Source organism: Anser brachyrhynchus (assembly GCF_964034855.1).
Source record: "Anser brachyrhynchus genome assembly, chromosome: 1".
In the NCBI taxonomy this organism is placed as follows: Eukaryota; Metazoa; Chordata; class Aves; order Anseriformes; family Anatidae; genus Anser; species Anser brachyrhynchus.
Window position 1 is genome coordinate 33,747,046 of NC_137694.1, and position 16,752 is coordinate 33,763,797.

The window sequence follows — 16,752 nt, forward strand, 5'->3', positions numbered from 1 at the left end:
TTTTCCGTAAACTCTTAATGAAGAGTTTTCTTTTAAATTTTATACTTTTTATAAATATGCTTTAAATAGAATATAAATATTTGAACAAGTGCTGAATTTTTAATTTGATAACATTTCAAAAATTCCAAAAGTAAATGGAAATTTTTAGCTAGTTCTTAATTAAGGTTCAGTTAACGGTTTGGTTTTGACATAGTTGAAAGATTGTTACTCTGATATCTCAGAATTGCCAGACTAATGTGCAATGTTATGACAACTTCCAGGTGAAGAATATCTATATATCCACATCTATAAATCGTTTTAACTAAAGAAATCATATTTGTTGTCTCTCATGGTTACTTAAGGTAGGGTGGGGCATATTGTCACATTATGGTTGAGACAAGTTTTGCATTAAGGTAAATTTCTAATTGTGAGGAAAAAAATGTACAAGAAGCAGGTAATCAAAATTTTTATAAATCACGGCAATTATGAAGAAAGAGAAATTAACATGCAAGAGATTCACTCAAGAGATCTTATGCAAACATGACTAATCAGTAATTACTGCTTACTTTAAAAAGAATGTATTAATAAAGATGATATATGAAGAATATAAAGCAGATAACGGTCTTATTGATAGGAAGTGAGGAGCAGAACAGAAGTTACACAACACAAAGTGAAGGTAACTTCTGTGTTTTTCTGATATAATCTATGATTTCTTTCTTCTTTTCCCATCATGATGGTGCTCTGGATTTCTTTTTCCCCCCCTTGGTGGATATGGTTTATCACAGCAGTGTTGCTTTTCAGTTTTAAGATTCCAAACAATGACAAAACAATCTGGCCCCTTTCCCTTTGGGGGTGTTATTACACTTTATCCTATTTGGGACTAGAAATATATCTATAATATGTCTTTGTTAAAAATGTTTAATATTTTCTAGTTTTAGTTCTGATAATCCAATAATTATAGTTTCCTCACTGATTAAAACCATAAGTACTAGGTTTCTTTTAGCATGATAGTAAGAGAAATTTTAGCTGTTGCACCATGTTTTGTCAACTGGCTGACGTTCTTTTGGTCCTACACACTCAGTAAAACCTTAAAGATTTACCTGTTGCATAAAAGACTATTTTTTTTCTCTCTCTCTTTAATTAATTAATTAATTTATCTATTTATTTATTTTTCTTTCCCTAGTGCATGTCTGTATTTGTTCTAAGGTAATATTTGATCTGCTGGTTGAAGTGTTTTCTTTCTCTTGGCTGGCATAGATGTGCACCAAACAAATTTAGCCAGAATATTTTGCCAAAAAATTATCTACCTTGAGTCATGCCACTGCAAATTTTGCTTCAGAATAGCTGTAGATATTCTGTGATATTTGATGATGTGATATTCGATCTCTAACTCTTTGTTTTTGTGATATGATACACCAGAATTGCTCACCGATCTGGGTTATTACCCAACATTGCCACTGTTTTATCTACTTTATTTTATTGAATAGGAAGAAATTGCAAACCTATCTGACACTGACAAAAACTTACGTCCTTGTCTGTAGGTAGAAAACCTTTCTGAACAATGTCAGTACTTTTTCTGAAATGGGAGATGGGGATCACAAAGTGGTGGAGTTGTCTGCCTCACATCTCACTGCTCTTTCCCTATTTTCACTGCAGTGCCTGCCTCCTACATTGTTTCCTTGCCTTTTTGCAGACTTCTATATGCATCTGGCAGACATCAGTTACCCACAATGACTCTAAGCACTTTCCCTATAAAGCTAAAGATCTTGATCTCTTATGTCCTTGGGTTTTATTTTTGGTTGGAGGGTTGGAGGGTTCTTATAATATCATATAAGAAAGAAATCTTGTGGGAAGGGTAAAAGTGAAAAATTCTAAGATCAAATAGCTATTACTTCTCACAATCCATCTCACAGACCTGTGAGATCTGCCTTGATTTTGATTTTCTCACAATAAGTTCAGAGAAATAAGTTAATGCAGAACTAAAAATGTAGTGTACGTGCAATATACACTATACTTTTGGAAGTGTAGATGCAGACAGAACACTCAAAATTTCCCTGTCTGAACAAACATTGTAATCATCTTGAGAAACTGATTAGGTCTAGTAGGAATAAAGTTGTTTTACAACTGAAAATGGAAAATTATTCCAAAAATACTTTAGTAAAAGGAGTGAGATTTTATACAAATTTGGCCAAATATTGACAAATCCTTTATTAAGAAAAATGAGAGTGATGTATTTTCTTTCTAATAATTGGGTGGAAAAATGAAAGTGACAAATCTGAAAGATAAAAATGTAGAACTGTATGTTTGCCTCTGGATGAAATTTTCTGCTAAGGCCACATACTTAATGAGTAAACTTAAGATATCCTTCAAAAATGCTGAGTAAGAGGTAAGTGGCAGAAATGTATTGCATTCTTTGGAACTCAGTGAAAATTCTAATGTTGAAATAAATGTGTGTTTGGGCACAAGTCCGGGATTTAAAACATAGGAGGCTTGTGGCCATAAGATCAACCTTAACTGCAAGTATAGATATAGCTTAAATGACTAAAATGAAATTGTTATTGAAACATATGTAAAAGTCCATCATCTATACTTAATATCTCTAGCTCTTGCAATCCAAGAATGGACTTAAAATAAACTTGTTAAAGATACATAAACAAAGTTTTTCTGTCTGGTAGTTCTAAGGGTGATTCCTAGGTAGTGCATATGACCCTCTGTTATGATTAAGCAACTGAAATATATATATATACATATTAAATTTAGACCACACCATTTTAAATAATGGTAGTATGTAAATAATGTGTTTTTCCTAAATCTGTGCTTTCTGGACAAACAGTTTGGCATCTTCAAAATCCATACTGAAAATAAAAACCATCTAGATGAAGATCTTGCTTTGTATCCATGGACTTAATTTTGAGTTGAAACTCTAAATCAATGTTTAAATGGTATGTATGACACAACTGGGAAACATCTATAAAAACATAAATGAATTGCCAGGCTTATTGATACGTGATGAGATCCAGCCTACTGACTTAGTTTCCACACAAGAATTTTCCATGCTGGGCCAGTTTCAGAAACCTAAGCTGACACAGGGGTTTCTTCTTGAAGACTCACTGAAATAGCTATGGCTACTTAAGACCATTCAGGGTGAATAAAGTTTTCAGGGTTCAACTTGTGAGTAGGGAAAATGAAATCTTTGGATTTGAAAAGTAAGGCTTTCCATCCATTATTTTCAACTCCCTGTCTTCCCCTTCCTTTCCAAACAGCTGTTTTTGCACTACCATGCCAAAGAGACAGGTAGAGAAAAAAAAGAGTCTGAATATTGTAAGAACGCATGATTCATGTAAGCTGAGAATTAGTATTCAGATTTTATTCCTGCTCCCATGGTTGGAGAGAGTGAGGAGAGTAAATAACAGTCATTAGAGTTAAGCATTTTATTGGTTGCTTTAATTCAGACATTCCTCAAATCTGAGTAATGAATAAGTCTAGCTCTGCCTGTCTACTGCCTTTTGGTTGAGCCCAATTAGAGCGTATGATGACTCAGAAAGCACACTGGTTTCAGGGAGTTCATATGGTGTAAATTCAAGGAGACTGAACTTAGTTCTTGCAGTCAGGCAAGAAAGGTGTTTCCGTACTGGTTGTAAGAAAGATGAGAAGTATGAGATCATGTAGCTAGATCTTGTACTGTGAATGGTTTGACTTGCTGTAGACTTCATTTTTGCTGGAGTCATCACTACACAATATTTTTGGGAAAAAAAGGGCTGCATAAGATCACTGAGAGACATTACTCTGCTGTGTTCCCTCTGGCAATCCTGAATCCATGAAAATAGACCATCTTGGCACTGCCTCATCCTCTGCCTTGTTCCCAATTTGAAGGAGGGGAAGACTGAGCACAGCACAACAGCTGAGTAGCCATGCGGCCTTTGCACTGATCACCACACTACCAGAGCACTTGGAGACACAGAGAAGAGCAGAATCACCTACTAAAGAAGTTTGTTCATCAGGGGTGCTAACTCACTGAATCATTGGTCTGAGTTTTGGAAACAGTGACCTCCACCATCTTAATTCCCTCACAGATTTAACTTCTCATTACTTGTGCTAACCAGTCTCTCCTGTTTGGACCACATTTTCTTGAATATCAATTCTTAAACCTGATTTGGGCATTTTTTATTTTTTATTTATTTAATTGTTTTTATGCTCACAGAAACCCTATGCTGAGTTTCAAGTTCAAAATCTTTTACACTTTTGCACTGCACAGCTTTGATTTCCCCTGTCTGAAGCTATAGTCTGGAACATCTTTCAGATTTTCTGGAACATCTTTCATCTCTCTCATACCCTGTGAATATTGTTTAGTTTCATCCAGAGGACCTCAAAATATATCATACAGAAATTTTCTCTTTAAGTCTTGCTTAACTTAGTAGCCACTTGATAGGTGAGTTTTCAGTTCCTCACTTTTTGCTCAGAAGTCTGGAATCCTGTGGTCTGAACTGGAAACTCCCAACCACGGCAGGGCGTTGGAATTGATGATGAAGCTGTCCATTATTTAGCTGTGTTCCGGGACATCTGCTGTGCTCTTAGTCTTGCTTCCAGGTCTCTGTGACCATTGTTTGTCCCTTTCAAGATAGTATTGGTAGTCAGGGGAGGTAAAAATTGGGTCTGAGGTCTTTGATGGTTCTTGTGACCATAACTGTGGAGCCTTGTACAGATTTTCAGATAAAGCAGTCATAGCTGATTAAGAGGACCTGTTCCAGATCAGCACTTACTACCCACTTTGCAAAAATTATAAAATCTGAATGCCACAGCCGGACTCCATATAATCTAGGGAGGATGTTGCCTCCTACCTGTCACCTTGCCTTGTGTATGTACTTTGCCATGTGTAATACTCTACTAGCCTCAGGTGTAAATCCACTAGAGCACAATGATTACTGTTTTATTGTTTGTTTGTTTGTTTTCTTCAAGAGTCTGATTAATGGCAAAGCTCTGTGAATAAACCTTTTTTTTTTTGTTTCTTCTGTCTCTTTTTTTAGCTAAGATTGCTGACAAAACCATCTCTCCTGTCTTAACAATACTGATGGAACAGACTGAAAAAGCAGGATTTCAAAGAAACACTGAAAATTCTGATAACCAAGGTACTTCTCTCATCAGGAGACGGAGCAAAAAGAATTCAAGATGCTGTAGCCTTCAGTTCTAGAAAAAGAGGAAATGCTAAAGTTGCCATTTAGAAATATAAAGGAAGGAGAAATGAAACATATCATTCTTGTTCCTGGTTTAACCACTGTCTTTTTTGTTTGTTTTATATCTTATCTAGAAGTCCAACCCTTTAGGAATTAACGTGACCAAACTGTGTTCTGATTCGCTACACAGTGAAGATTATTTTCTTGTTTACAATATTGATCTTTTTACCATATTAGGGGCAAGCTATTATTTTATTTTATTTTATTTTATTTTATTTTATTTTATTTTATTTTATTTTATTTTATTTTATTTTATTTTATTTTATTTATTTTATTTTATTTTATTTTATTTTATTTTATTTTATTTGGTGGGGAGGAGATGGTGTAGGGTTTAGTGGTTAAAAGGCATGCCCAAGGTACCTACTTTTTCTTCTGATATCATTTCCTAATTGAATTGTGGTGTCAATGGCATAGTATTATAGCACTGCGAAGCACAAAGATTTCCAGGGATATCCATGGTAACTCACAGACTGAAAGCAAAAATGGTTATATTTTTTGTCTGGTTTGACAATGATTAGCATTTCCTATATGAAATCCAGTTTGTCTGCTGTATCCTGCAAAGCATTTGAAGAGACGGTGAAAGACTAAGGTCAGAATCTTGCCCCTAGATAATAGTCATATTCCATCTCTTTTCCCTCAAATCTTTTTCTTGTCTTTTGCATGTTGTAAACCTACAAGTGAAGAACAGGAAGAAGAAGAGATGTCATTCTGACTTAGGAAAAACTCACTGCTTATTGAAAGAAGATATATATGTCAGGTAAGCACAGGGGTGACATCAGAACTATGATCTTGAGGCTAAAATATCATTGATGGGGGTGACAAAGCTTCCAAAATAATGACAATGCTTTTTTTTTTTTTTTAATGATGGGTCAAATCACTGAAATGGTGTGGGAATTAGGAAGTGAATTAATTCTGATTCATGCTTACATTAACTTAGGGGTTTTCCTGATCACTTTTTGATCCAGTAAAAAACATATTTTCTGGCAAATCTATGTGTGTCCTGTTTCTATGGCACTTCTGATCTCATCCTGGATAATAGAGCAGTTTCTACTTGTTTCTCCATGACTGGAATGTAAAACCTAATACTGAAAATCTGTGCCTTGCAATAGCTGCATGGAATGCTTTATTGAATTGTCAGCAGAAACTGCAGAAATTAACAGAGCAATAAATGAAGTAGTGCTAAGTATTAACTACAGTATGTACTTTCAGTAAAATCACATTTTTTTTTTCACATTTCTTGAGTGAAGCTTTCTGACTGTTGGGAGATATCTTGAATATCTTATTCCAAGACTAAAGGAAAACTACATAAAAAATGTGAACTGAAACAATTTCTCTTTTCAAACTAATCTCAACACATTGAAAAACCCCTCCATTATGAAAGTAATTATTATACACCCCAATATTCAAACGACTGAGTTTTTTCATTCAAATGAAGATCTGTATCATGCTCAAATGATTAAAGAGCTTGGTCACTGCAAGTCATATACTTCACAGACAGCATGAATAATGACATTGAACAGACTTTTTGTCTAGACTTATTTACCTTTTCTCAGCCTTCTTGTCTTCTTAAAAATATTGTTAAACATTTATTTAAATTTACTTAGACTAATAGCCCCAAAGCAGTAAAGAATGTCTGCTACATAAAAAAGAAAATATGCTAACTTTTCTTCATATTCTCCCCTTTTCCTATTATCATTTTCTAGCTTCCTAATAAAACAAAATAAAAAATAAAAAACCACCCTTGTTTTGAATTCTGTTGTAATCCTTAACTAAAGGACCTGAAATTTATATAATTGTACTCCCTGTTAGTAATTCCATGGAAATAATTATGCCATTTTGACTTAAAAACTTACCATTTCTACTATAACAAGAAAGCACTTCATGGGTTGGCATGATTTCCTATCATGTCCTGAAGAGTCCCTTATTCTTAATTCTGTGACTTATTTAGCTTTGATATCATCTTTAATAACAAAACAATATAATCAAATATTTTTGAAATTAGTTCATTGCAGTTGAGTACAGGGATAGCTGGAAATTGTCTTTTTTTTTTTTTTTTTTTGTCAAAAGGATTTCTGGTAGTGTGCCTGGTGGGGAACAAAGAAAGGACAACATCTTAGAATCTGGGCTGATGCAGGTTAGAGCTTTTCTGAAGGCTCAGCAACAGGAATTTTAGGAGCCTGGAGATCTCAGCTGCAGAGCCAGGAGTAGAAAACTCCTTGGTTATGGGTTTGCCAGATCCTCAAGCCTCAGAGCAGGGAAACTAAAAGCTCTGTTGCACCTTGCTTTCTAGTTCCTTGGGGGCAAGGGACTGAGAGTGCCAGCAGAGATAATTCAGCAGAGCTAAGCCTGGCAGCTCAGAAGGGCCCAATTAAGACTAGTGCCTGGAACTTGGAGACAGGCAAATTAATTTTAGGATTATAGTGTTGAAAGATTGCATGATAATTTAGGCTGGAAGGGACCTCAGAAGGTCACTAATTCAAATTTCTTCTCAAAGCAAGGTCACCTCTGAGCTCTGACCAGCTTGCTGGGGGTTTTATCTTGTCAGGTCTTGAAAATCTCGAAGGACAGAGAGCACAACTACCCTGGGCAACCTGTTCCAATGACATCCTTGTGGGGAAAAAGTTTCTACCTGTGCTCTGTAAGAATCTTCACTGGCAGACATATATTTATACTGTTGATGACTGTTGGGGTCAATCTGCCATAAGAAATGGTGGATTCTTCATCTCATGTTACCTTCAGGACTAGATGATTTTCTGGGGAAAAGGGCTTTTTTAAAAGGTAAGTTGTTATTTTCTGCATATCCAACAGTTTCTTGTGGCCTTAATATAATAACTACATGTGGCCTTAATATAATAACTACATGAAGAGACATGCTGTCACCTAGTTGGAGAAAATGAATGAGGTGTTTTTAACAACAAAATAATTCTGATTTCCTCAAAATGTCTTTTAAGTGAAATTATTAAAAGTATCTTATAGCTATGGAATTCACAATGAACTGAAAACTCAGTTTAAGAAACGTGCTTTTTCTAATCTGTCTTTTGAACTTCAATACTTCTGAGACATTCCCATGCCATTTAATAAACAGATAACTTAAAAAAGCACAGGGATATTCTCAGAAGCACATGAATAACCTAGTTTATACATGTGCAAAGCCATTAGAAGAAAATGGTATTAAAAAAAAAAAAAAAGCAAACTGCTGTATTTCATGTAATAGAAAAACATATGGTTTCCTGCCTTCAAACAAACAAACAAACAAAAAACAAACAAACAAAAATAACAATGGTGTTTCAAAAAATGTAGTTGCTGAGTGCTACCCTTCACTTATACTTTGGCTGTTGGGCTAGTGTTGCATTCCAAGCTACCCGACAGCAGCCCCACAGTAGGGGGTCAAATAGGGCACAGAGGTGGGTTTTGGGTTCTTCTCTTGCTTTTCTTTCCTGCTGTCATTGTAACATGCAACAGGCTATACGACCAGAAAAAAGGACTTATTGCTGGGACATTATCTTTGTCATAATGACATATTTTAGACAATTTTGTCTCCTTTGCTACCATCAGATAGAGAAAGGGCAGCAAGATAAAGTAAACTCAATATGGATGTTTACTGTATCATTCCATACTGAACACCCAAACCAGGAATGTAATCACATATGATGGAGTAAACTCAGTTTCACACTATTCAGAGGTGGGCAGTTGTATTGGGTTTACGTAGTAAGGTTTTGGTAGCAGGCTGGGCTGCAGGGGGGGCCTCCATGAGCAGAGCCCAGAGGTTGCCCCATGTCTGATCAGAGCTAGCTCCAGCCAGATCTGAAAGGGACCCACTGCTTCCTGGAGACGAGCCGTGAGTGATGCTGGTTGGGCCTCTGGGAGAGTGGATTGAAGAAAGAAAAACAAACAAACAAACAAACCTGCTGCACAACAGCAGCTGGGAGCGAGAAAATGTGAGAGAAGCAGCCCTGCAGCCCGCAAGGTGGGTGCAGCAGGAGGGCAGGAGGTGCTCCAGGCACGCAGCAGCAGTTCCCCTGCGGCCTGTGGAGAGGCCCCTGGTGGAGCAGGCTGTCCCCCTGCAGCCCACGGGTCCCACACGGAGCAGATCTCCACGCTGCAGCCCGTGGAGGAGCCCCCGGTGGAGCAGGTGGATGTGGCCTGGAGGAGGCTGCGGCCCATGGAGAGCCCCCGCAGGAGCAGGCCCCGGGCCGGAGCTGCAGCCCGTGGAGAGGAGCCCACGCAGGAGCAGGGGGTCTGGGGGGAGCTGCCGCCCGTGGGGGACCCGTGCTGGAGCAGTTTGCTCCCGGGGGATGGACCCCGTGGTACGGAGCCATGTGGGAGCAGTTCTTGAAGAGCTGCTGCCTGTGGGCAGCCCCCGCAGGCTCAGTTGGGGAAGGACGGCATCCCGTGGGAGGGACCCCACGTGGAGCAGGGGCAGAGAGGGACCGTGAAGGAGCGGCGGAGATGAAGCGTTAGGGACTGACCACAGCCCCCATTTCCTGTTCCCCTGTGCTACTTGGGGGGAGGAGATAGGGGAAGGTGGGTGGGGGGAAGGTGTTTTTACTTTGCTTTTAATTTCTCACTGCTCTAGTCTGCTAGTGATAGGCAATAAATTACATTAATCTCCCTATGCTGAGTCTGTGTTGCCCGAGACGACAACTGCTGAGTCTCTTGAGCCCTTTCCATTTTTTTTCCCCCTTTTTCCGCTGAGGAGAGGGAGTGAGAGAGTGGTTGTGGTACGGTTTAGTTGCCCAGCAGGGTAAAACCGTTTCAGCAGTGAAAATGTGCAAACTTCAAATCATCCAGATTTAAAATGGTTAATCTCTGTTTACCTGCTTTTATCTGACTGACCATCTTACTCAGTAGTTTCAGACAAGTGCTGATTATTTATCTAAAGCCACTCAGCTGCAGAGAAAACAAGAAAATGAGTGGGTGTGTACGGTACAAGACTTCCACCAAGTATCCAATTTCCACAAAATTTCCAAGCTGAAAGAATTATTTACCAGTTACTCCTCAATGTGAAACTCTTCCAAGATGAAAGGACAGAAATTGGACAGGAGAGAATTTTGTTTACCTCAAACTGTATGGCCTGGAGCAAAAGCAAGTAAAGGTGATGGTACATATGCAGTATCAATGCATGGTAACCCACCCTTGTCTTTTATCACTACCAAAGATTATCAAATGGTGGTCACTGTCGCAGTGCAGTTTGGTGAATGTGTTATGTGTGTGCCTTTTCAGGAGCAGCTCACTTGATCTTAATGGTAATACAGAGAAAAGCAGAGCTGTAGGAGCGTTACTTGGCATTTTGGTACTTACTCCTAGCCTCATCTACTCTTTTGTATGCTATTCTTTCTCCTTGTTAACTGAGCTTGCTGGGGCAAGTTTGGCTCTTTCCCCTTGGTGTGGCCACAGTGTGTAGTGTAATGGGGGTTTCTATAACTGATTTGGATTTTCAGAGACTAATTACCATGGAAAAAAATCCAGCCCTATGGGATTTAAAAAATAAAGAAGGTAAAAAATGATGTCACTGATGGGGATAAGTAAATCCCACAAATTTTAATTAATCTGGCATAAGCATTTAAAATCCAATTGTGGTCTGATTTTCCACTAGTGATGGTAGCATCCTGCTCCCTTTTTTGGGTGCTGGAGAGTTATACTCTCAGACTTTGTCTGAAGTTCAGATATTATACGAGATGAATTATTTATAATGCCTAATTATACAAGAAAAAGAGATTTGACTTGAGTGAAAATGTAGAAAAAAGTGATCTTGTGTAATGCCTGCACAATTGTAAAAAGGCTTTGTCTAGAAAAAAAAAAAAAAAAGAAAAAAAAAAAGGAAAGCTTCAATCTGAATCCTATCCAAGGATTGTCTTTCTATAAAGAACTGAATGAGTGCTAGGGTGGAGATAAAAATACAGATAAAGAGAAAACAAATAATTGTTTGCAGTAGAATGGAAAGAGTGGGATCCATTTAGTATGTGCTTGTGTGGGCTGCTGTAGTTTGGCAGCTGCACTGGTTATGTTTCCACCACTGAGAATCTACATAGAAACTCTTCAGCCCTTCTCCCCACGGCCACAATTCTTGCTCTGCTGTCCCTGGGGTCCTCTGGGGTCCTCATGATACCTTCCTTATTTTCTAGTCCATCAGGATATGTGCAATGCCTGCCTTGGAGTGTATCAACAGTGACCACACACATAAACACAATTGGTAGCAAAAGTGGACAAAAGTGGAAGAACTTTGGTATTTCTTATCAAGGCCTGGGCTATAAATAAGACTCAGCATGAAACAGGAAAATGACTGTTTTAACTAATTTCTTAGTGGTAGTTAAGGACCTCTTCAAAGTTGATCCCTGCTTTTCTTTTTTTTTTTTTGGCTGAAAAAATATTTTTTTCTCTCTTAAAACTGTAAAAAATTTTCAAAAACCTCACAAATTTTATCATTCTTTGAAAATTTTCAGTTTTCAGTTGTTTTGGCTTTGCTGAAAATCTAAGGATGTATGTTGCACCAAGGTTTCCCCTGTACTTACAAAGACTTCTGGTTTAATCTGAGAAATATACTAATATCAAGTATCTAGCAAAGCATAGCAAAATTTAATCTTTATTTTTAGTAGACACTGGAGATGATAATACTGAGTAATATCTATCCTGGGGGGAAAAAAATCACTCAAGTTTTGCTTTTTACAGATTATTATTATTATTTTTTAATGTGTTTTCCACACAGATGAGGCTACAGCTATGACCAGACAGAACCAGTAGTGGTTTTGGCTTTCCTATGCTCCAAGGCAGCCAGGCAGATTTGGCACTGAAACTGCAAGGAGTTGCAAGACTGAATTTAAGTCTCTAATCTTGCACATGGAGACATCTAAGCAGGCTCTTGAAGAAATACAGAGCCAGATGTGCTTGCACATGAACGATGTTACACCAAACAAAAGAAGTGGAGACCCATCACAAGTATATGAGGGTTGTGTGATGTGTTCAGCAGGAAGTCAGTAAGTGTGTTTAAAAATCTACTGACAATCAAATAAGCATTTCTTTCCATGAGCATTAAGAGTTCCCATAATTTATTTCAAAGCACCTGTTTTAGTAGTGTAGTTGAATCTTTTGGAAAAAAAAAAAAACAAAAACAAACGAGAATTTGCCACCTAATGTTGATCTGTTAGAAGGTTTGGAAAATTTTAAAGAATACTTTGTCTTTGGTAGTCATTCAGATGGTGATTGGATTTTGAATAACATATTTGAATCTCTGAAGATTAAATAGAAAGGGTAGTGAAGCTGTATTTTAAACAAGGCTGTAAGATTTTAGTGCTCTCCAGTATGACTTGAGCATCTAGGAACGAGAGGTGTTTAGTGGGATAATGGCATGTATTTTTATGATCCTGATGCAAATTTTCTGAGTAATGAATTGACTAAAAATTGTGCTTTTTTTTCTTTTTATGTAAACAGCTTTGGGTGAAGCTGTGATGCGGAGGACTACTTCTAAACTATTCTGAAATACAAAAATACAAATGCAAATAAAAATAGAGTATGAAAAAGAGTGAAGCATTTATGTTAGAACTCCTTTTAGCTCAGAAAGTGTTAGGAGAGCTAGAACTTGATATTTTGTTGCTTCTAGAAAAGACGAAGGGAAGGACAAGAAAAGGCCTCGTATTAACTTTATGTGAAGATTTATTATTATTGGACAGGATTATCTGAAAAGAACTTTGCTGTTATCCTGTCAAGCCAAAATTTATCCCATGGATGCCCTTTCCAGCTTTGATGTTATTTATGCATGGTATTATGTATAGACTATGAAGTCCAATATTCCTTACAGTCATGGTAACACTTGTAGAAACGGAAAGGATACCAAAGCACCATGTCTCCAGCTTTGCAATGAATATTGATGTAATAGCATATATCTTAAAGTGTTGTATAGAAATTCTGCAATCATTATGGCCTTTTGAAGGCTTTCTGTGATATAGCTTTGGGTGATTTGCCATTTTCATATAAAGATAGAAAATAAAGATAGACTGCTCTCCCAAATTCCGTAAGAACATTAAATAGCTAATTTTGGGGAGCCAGATGTCCTATGGAAGCTTAGCTTTACCTGGGACTACCTAGTTATTATTTGCTTTGGAAATTTCCAGATTTTATTCTTAGTGCTGTGAATTAAAGTTTGTTCTCCTAAGAAAATGTTAGTGAGAAATGAGGATACTCTAACCATGGACGGTCTGGACAAGGGTAATTTAGAGATTCCAAAGGGACAGCCATTAGACATTTTGATTTGGCCTCTGTAGAAGTTTAACTCCCTGGGTTGGCTCTGGAAGGACTTTCCTTTGGAGCAAAAATTAACCTCAGAGAATTTTGTATGTATCCAATCTGGTGGAGAAAATAGTCAGTTTGCAGGAAGGTGGGAGATAGGAATTGTTCCAGATGGAAGCTGTCATCCTATGTCCCAGGTGTACTGCAGTGTGGGAAACCCCAACAGCTTTCCACTCCTGTATCACATCAGCATTACAGCACAGAGTGACCTTTCTTTTCTGCAAAAGTGTGGCAGAATAAGGTTCTTTCCATCTCAAGGAGTGTGTCTACACAGGAGGAGTGGAAACTGACATACTTAAGCTATAAATTTGTAGAGTATTGAGCTCATTACAAGCTTCAAAGAGAAGACTATGAGTTTGTGACTCATTAATGTAAAAAAATATTTTGAAAAGACATTGAATAACTTGAGATTTTTGTACTGGGTTGCAAGTTTTCCTACATTCCAGGGGTAGCTGGGTTCCAGAAGTTACTGGAAGTTAGGACATCCTGCATGGGACTCATGTTATTCAATGTACATATCCATGATAAAGATAACTGTAAGTGAGCTGATTATTCTTTTATAGTCATTAAAACATGATTAAGTACTTCTAAGACGCAGTTCATCTAATTATTCACATCTAATCATGCTAATCACAATTCATGAATATTAGTGTAGAAGTTGAATATAGGAGAACTGAGCACTCCAGAACTGCCTAGTCCACTTGCTCATTATTCTGATGTTCTTCAGTGGTGTGATTCTTGGGCATGTAAGCATCTATGTGCTGTACTTTTGAGACTGGAAGTCCTGCCAAATCCTACCAAAGTCCTGCAGACCCAGAGGTCTACAGCAAGCTAATGTACTGCCCCAATGGCATCATGGTCTGAACACAAAAGCAGGCTGGGAGAAAGAAAGACATAAGCCCAGTTAGCTGGCTGGAAACTGAGACAAAGATACATCAAAGAATGTCCCCAGACCGGGGTGACCTGAGCCACCAAGGGTTACTTCCATCCTTACCTGTCTATTTCAGGTGATAATTTCTTTCTCCTTACCCACAGACCTGCATGAGGGCCATCAATTTAAGAGCTCTGAAGGAAAACTGGGCAAAACTATTTTTTTTTTTTTAATGAAAATTAATTTTCTCATGTTTTATCCACTCAGCTTGTTCCAAGGTCTTATTCTGTTATAATTGCACTCATGAAGTTGCTACTATTACATGAACGAAGTTAGTGTTTTTACTATATTGTTGGTTACAATTATATGGAATAAACTTAAGCAGATTAAATAAGTAAAAGAAGAATCCGTAGTGCCAGGCCACCTTTCATGAACTTTTGTGTATTTGTGCAGCTAATCTCTTCACTGGATTTTTATGAGGAATGTTTGCATATTTATCCAGCTCAATTGTTCTGTGCTATAGTCGTGCACCCATTTTATCTGTACATTTCTAGAGCTCTGTTGAGCCCTATATATAATTCTGCGCTTGGAAAACATGAAGACAAGCAAACCCCATGGAAAATAACAATGCACAGAGCATAGCGTGTGACAAATTCTGTTACATTAGTACTTGAGCCATTACTATCTCACAAAACTGCTTCTGTGAATAGCTGCATTTTTCATTCTTCATTCATTGCACAGAGAAAGAATGACTGAAAATGCTACTAACAGGGCTGGATTCCTTCCAGCCAGGAAGGCCATTGTTTATAAATCCTCACCAGGCACAATGCAGGGTGGCACTCAACCAAAGCAAGCCACTTGTAGGATTTATGCAAGGACCTGGAATTTTCCACTGACCAAGACAGGTTCAAAATCCTGCAGAGGGATACATTGGTAGGGGACCATAAAAATAACATCATGATGTGTTGAGTAACATTCAACTAAAGGTTAATGTAATTGCTAGGAAAAACCCTCTGCTAATTGCAGGCTGTCCTGTCGTTTAAAGCTGTTATAATCAAATTGCTTTCAGAAATGTAACTGAAGCTCAGCTAATGTAGTCTGGTATTTGTGTGTATGTGACAATTTGAATGACTTCTGAAAAATATCTAAAATAACGATTTTACTGCCTCAAGGGTGGGGTACAAGAGGCTGGCAGGGTCTAGATTGTTTCTGTTACTGAAAAGGAAAGGACAGGAGCAAAACAAGGGCTAAGACTGGGAGCAAAATGGGGAGAGGAAAGACTGCAGCAGCCACTTTATCTTCTGACTGGAGGAGGAGGTTGACCTAAACTTTGCCCGTGGCCCAAGGTACCCCCATGCCTCTCAGCTTTCCAGAACTTAGACTTAGATAAAATAGGCAGTGGAAGCTGCCCTCAACAGCCTGTAATCCCCAGTATCTCCTAGTTAACTCTTTAGGTACTTACTGAACACAATAGAGGGTCTAGTTCATACAAAGGCATTTGTTTTGCAGTATAACACCTAGTTTTGATAAATTAATACTCAAATACACAGCCTAAGCAGAAAAAAATGCAATGCAAGCAAATGCTGTGGCTTACTTCTGAGCAGTTTTCCAGCAGCTCCAAAATTGTAAAAATGTTTTTTGCATTACAAAAGAAAGTGTATACCCAAAACCTTGTGTACATGTCTATTGGTTCTGCCTTGATCCTCCAGATGTGAATAAAAGGGAAACAGAAATAACCACTTCCAAGACTAATAATAACAATATTAACAACAATAGAATATTTTAGATTCTGTCATTATGAAGAAAGCCATAGGGCACTTTCTGAATGCTAGGTAGATTTCTTTTGCCCAAGACAAACAGGAGCCCCACTGAAAACCTCTTATGCAAAGAGAGGGCTTGGTTAAGTTCAGTGATAGCTGAAATAATGAAAATTAGCACCTAGAAGCAACACTATTCAAAAGTTCAGACAGATGCTGGGATATGTTGGCACTGGGGTTCCTGTGAGAGCTTATAATTAAAATAAGGGTTGAGGAGTAACCACTCTGTGAATCAGCACCAGGCGGAGGGCCCAAATGTGTTTGTTCATAGCTATGGCCCTATGAGCACTCGGGAGACATTTGGGCCTGGTAGTTATGGAAAAAACAGGCTGGAAACTGTGGCATGAACTTTCCAAATTTATCCATAGTTTGCAAATCATCACTTATGTCCAAGGAGATATCTGTTTCCATCGTTGTCTTCTCCTCCTGATATAAACTACCTGCAGAGAACTACGTATTTACCAGCAAGTCACGCAACTTGCTTCTCTCCAAGCATCCACTCCTGTTTCGTCCTTGAGTTGCTATGTGGTTGCATTTGGGCTTGAGTGAGCACATTTTCTCTTCCCAATAT